Below are 5,422 nucleotides of genomic sequence, written 5' to 3' on the forward strand. Positions count from 1 at the left end.
TAAGAGCGAACAAACTGTCAATAAATTCGCAAAAAACTGCAAGAAAAAGTATATGCTGTTCAGTAATTCGCTGGAAAATCTACCGAGAAATATTTTCCTGGAAGACACGGTCATAGACGAAGTCTCTTCCATCAAATTTCTAGGTTTGATTCTGGATAATAAACTTACCTGGGCTTTGCATATTGATTCTGTTTGTCGTGTCATTTCACGGATTATAGGTATTCTAAACAAAGTTAAATTTCATCTTCCCAAAAATTTACTTCTTAGGTTATATTCTGCTTTGATACTACCTTACTTAAACTATGGTATACTCGCATGGGGAAACACTTTTTCTACTTATACAGAAAGAATACTATTATTACAGAAAAAAAAGCTCTTCGTATCATTTGTCACGAATCGTGGAGAAGTCATACTTATAATTTATTTCACGCAAATAATATGTTGAAAATTTGACCTTTATCGTTTGCAATATAGGACAATTCATGTATAAACTCACCAACCATTCTCTCCCCCTTGTGTTTGATTCCATGTTCTTAAAGAATGAAACTGTTCATGCATATCCAACCGGTCAATCCCATGAATATCATTTGCCTTTGACTAGGACGGTTTTTGCAAAATCTTTATTCTCCTTTTCTGGACCAAAATTCTGGAATTCTTTTGATAATAATATAAAAGAAGCTTTATTTCTTAATACATTTTCTTTAAAGTTAAAGAATTATTTAAAAACTTCTTATGCAGCAAACTAAATAATTTTTTTTTTTTTACTTTTGATTTTCAAAATCGTTGTTGCGTCGGTAATACTCTTTGTTTATCAGCGAGCCTGTGCCTCCAGTGCCCTGGTTATGACCCACCATTTTCCCTCTCCTCCCCCCCCCCCCCCCTGTCCACCTCGGACTTCCTACCTTCCTTACTATCTTTCTATCCTCTCATCAATCTTTCCTTACAAGAGAGCCGCTTTGTGTTTGTTAATGTGAGTTTGTATGCGTGCATGTATGTGTTTATTACTCTGTCTTTTTTTTTTACTATACCGTTAACGGAAATTGTTGGTATTATATTTTTTCTGTATTAGGGGACTGCATTCTACAAGCCCTGTTTTTTTTAGCAGTCCCCTCCATTTCCAGCAATATTGTTTATGCATTCACCACAGTGACGTAACAGTTATTTGTATCTCTGTTGATAATTTACCTGTATCTCTTTTACAATGCTATTCTGTTCATAGCATTGTGGTACTGATTTCATGACATCTGTGTATTCGAGTGTTTAATTGTATGTCTAATTATTTAGTTTGATGGAAATTAAATAAATCAACTTGAAAAAATGAGAACGAATTTGGTATTTCTTTACAGTCTTACCCACTTTACGCTCCATGGAATGTGTATTACATTTTTTGTATATATAATTGTACTTGGGCGTGGGAGGGGAGTTTGAATGTCTTGATGTCTTTTTTTATCTGGAAATTTAATAAGCATTGCTTTATTATAAAAATCTCCTTAACATAACCCAATAAGTCATGAATATCAGTGCACAACGACAGCGTAACCACAGTTTGTCTATTCCATGACTGTAAGTAATAATTTTCTTACTCTAATGTTTAACTTATCGATCTATATTGTATTATATTTGTGGTATAATAATGTTATGTATTCTTTACATTCATGAAGTTTATTAATATTTGAGTTGCACAAATAAAACTTAAACCTCAAGTTCAAAATTTCATATATCTTTTATCACTGCAAACAAATTAAAAGATTACGATTTTTTCACAAATTGTACGTAATTGAATTTCAGTTTTCCCCAATCATGCCAGTGCACAATGTGAGACAGTCCAATATGTGATAACCTTGCTGTCATAATACACTGACTTAGCAGGGATCGTCACAGAAAACAATACTGTCCATAAGTATCTATTAGAATATGTAACTATCCCTAACTATCCGAAAATATCCGCAACTCTCCGCAAGTGTTCAGATCTATTATGTGCCAATTCGTAAGAATATCCGCAAGCGGACGTAAGTATTCGCATCTGGTCGTATTTGTCCATATCACCCGCACTTTTTCTCGGTATGTTTTGAATAAATTTTCTAGTGACGGCAAAGGATCCGCGGGAGTCCGCAGAAAAACTGACTTTTTTGGACGTAACGCCGGACGCAGAGCATTATGTGACTGGGGCTTACAGGGCTTTCAAAACAGCTTTGCGTTTATCAACTTCGAAAGGCTTTTACAAACAGGTTTCTGATAACCTGTTTAGGAAACCTGTTTGGATCGTCACAAATTTCGGGCTTTCGAAAAGGCTTTCCTAAAGGGCTTTCAAAACAGCTTTGCGTTTATCAACTCGTGAAAATTCCTTGAAAGCTGTTTGGATAACCTGTTTCTGCCGAGAAAGGAGAGTTGATAAACGCACCCTTTCGTAAAAAGGCTTTCTTAAAGGGCTTTCAAAACAGCTTTGCGTTTATCAACTCGTAAAAATTCCTTGAAAGCTGTTTGGATAACCTGTTTTTGCCGAGAAAAGGAGTTGATAAACACAGCCTGGGAAGCATTACGTCTTGTAAAAGAACTTGGATAACAGATTATAAAATGTAGTAGAGGCATTCATATAATAGTATGTCATATACATTGGAAATCGATTACCAGCTATTGGATTGTATATTTCTTAAAGGCCTCAAAGCGTCAATGTGATCAGGCAAGAGGACATTGTCAATTCCATTCTTAAATGTCATTGGGAACAGTGTTTTGGTTTGTTTGTTATTTTCGTGCCAGTCAAAAAAATCATATTATCAAAATGTTCCTGACGATCCACTCATTTGTACAATAAAGAATGCTTTCTAATAGACTCATGGGTTCCTGTCTTGGCCATCAGCTGGTTGAATGTTTACCATGCAGCTAAACTGTGAGTGTGAAGTTTGTACTGGTTTAGAGAAGACATGAAGACACCAGAGTGTTGTCCTTTTTATTTTGCGAATTCAACTCCCGTATAGTGTTACCAGAGCTTTCCTTGTAGTGTCGAAAACCGGCTATTAATTTCAAATTAGGTTTTCTTTTATTATTCAGGAAGTAAGCAAAGAACGGAGAGTAATACGGCTGCCCCGTCCTCTGAAATTGTGAAATCCAATGAAGAGAACGAGAATCTACTTTTGAAAGACACAAGAAGACAGTCGAAAGACTCGGAAAATTCAATAGTTGCTTATGGTGGCGACGAAGAAAAAGGCAGAAATACAAAAGGTATTAAGTGGTGTATCGTAATTATCAGTTACCTTTTTTTTTTCAAAAGAAAGCGAAAAAAAAAAGATCAACTAACCTTATATTTCCCAGTCACTTCAAATTATTATTTATGGATGTTATTTATGTATGTATGTATACACAGTGCTTTAAAGTTGTATTGCTCACTAATTTTGTAGAAATTGATGATGTGTAAATTTGTGTTTATCAACCATCTCTTACACCTTAACATGACTGTATTATTATTGCAACCATTAATTGAAACACAAACACAGACACTCATACACACACAATGCACACACACACATACACGTGCAACCCCCTTTTTCGATAATTTACCATCCCCTCCCCAAGCAAGGGAAAATATTAGGATGACATTGATATAATTTATCCTTTTTCATCGCTTAAAAAAGCCACACCACAAGGGGGAAGTGCTTAAGCGGAAGATATATCTTCGTTTTTCATATTCCCTAAAGGGGTATGGTATTATGCTGCAAACTCGATGACGTCCAACATGTTTACGTACAAACATAAACAAACAAATAAAACAAACGAGCACTGAGGTACGTAAAGCATCACTGCATTTGTTTAAGAAAAAAAATCGGTTGCCTTTTCTTCTAACAAACAACAACTACAACCAAAGCATGACGTTTTGGATGACACTGGAACAGTGTGAAATTGAAGGTAATCCGATTTTTTCATTGTAGTAGCATGCTTGTTGTGAATGTGAGACGCAACCATAAACAAACATTGCATCGCTGTAAATTTTCATTTTAACTTTGCTAACAATGCACGAAAAATACAATTTTATACATACTTTCCTGTTTATACTCTGTGATTTGTTTTGTTTTATTTTGGGTTTTTTTTTACAGCCAAAACAAGAGAAACTTCAAAGGTAAATCTAACCGAATATTGAAATCAATGTTATCACCATCATTTTATCTAGGAATGATTTACAATGTGAACCTTCTTCAATTTGCATAATTTAATCATGCCATGATAAAAGAAACCAAACTTTTTTATTTTGTAAGAAAAAAAATGGTTGTTCCATTGAAAAAAAGTCAATCTTTATAAGATGACAACTCATACGTATTCAACACTTTGATTGAATAATGTTATTATACAGTAACTGTGATTACATGGCTTCGTAATGCTATTATTATTTAGGCCTACATTGTACGTTGTATCATTGTGTTAGTGCTACGCAAGCGTTGCCATAACGCAAGATAAGCATCCTCGTCTTTTATACAGAGTAATTACGAGGACAAAGCAATTACCAAACAAAGCATGGCATTCAGTTTTAGTACTTGTTAAGCTCTGAAGTTCCTGTCTTGTTGTTATCATTAACTTTTTTTGATTATGCTCATAGGCATTCAGCGATGCTGTTCACGGCATCATGGAAATACCTCCCTACTGCTTAGTTATCATCAACACCCCAGAGTTCCAGCGGCTTCGGTACATCAAGCAGCTTGGTCCGGTGTCTTTTGTTTACCCGTGTGCAGTTCATACAAAATTCGACCATTCCATTGGGTGACTAGTTTTATTTTCATCTGTTGTTTAAAATATCCATGCTTAACTTCCATAATGTTGTACCCTTTTATCATCTATTACATCACAAAGGGATGAACTATATCATTATTATAATTGTCATTATTATTATTATTATTATCATTATTATTATTATTCTTTTTAATCAATGTCATAATCTTCATCATTTTGTACATTTTGAATTGAATTTGGTTGAATCGAATTATTTTTTTGTTTATATTTCAGTTATTACTGTGATTACTCATTTAAGATTGCTAAGTTCTTCTTCTTATTATTATTATTATTATTATTATTATTATTATTATTTTCATTATCGTTGTAAGTAGTAGTTGGAGCAATAGAAGAACTACCTACAGAATGGCAGTTTAAGATAACCACTTTAAGATAACCACTGAAGGATTACTAGTAATGTGTTCTTGCGTTGGGTACACCTGAAGGTGCGATATGATTGTGACGTAGGCCTGCATTGATATAATTATCACGTATTTCAATGAAATCCTTCTATAAGAGGATACGCTGAAGTTCGACATAATTCACCTTTGACAGCGTGCAGTAATTGCGCAACAATATCTGATGCGATCTTAGTCTTCCCGACAGCGGTCAGGAACGCAACAAATGTTTTGTGCAAAGTTAAACATTCCTCAGAACATGAAGGTCA

At 34.4% G+C, this 5,422-nt stretch overlaps 1 long non-coding RNA gene across 1 annotated transcript; it reads left to right on the forward strand.

Annotated features, from left to right (window-relative positions):
- The first annotated feature begins 3,071 nt into the window (after positions 1-3,071).
- LOC139735836 (uncharacterized) lies at positions 3,072-4,729 on the forward strand. The gene is made up of 3 exons (XR_011711226.1): positions 3,072-3,219; positions 4,089-4,111; positions 4,586-4,729. It is a non-coding gene; the product is annotated as an uncharacterized lncRNA (long non-coding RNA).
- The last annotated feature ends 693 nt before the right edge of the window (positions 4,730-5,422 follow it).

Source organism: Diadema antillarum, unplaced genomic scaffold (genome assembly GCF_040938485.1).
Source record: "Diadema antillarum isolate AM-2024a unplaced genomic scaffold, OU_Dant_1.0 seq00000602_RagTag, whole genome shotgun sequence".
NCBI lineage: Eukaryota > Metazoa > Echinodermata > Echinoidea > Diadematoida > Diadematidae > Diadema > Diadema antillarum.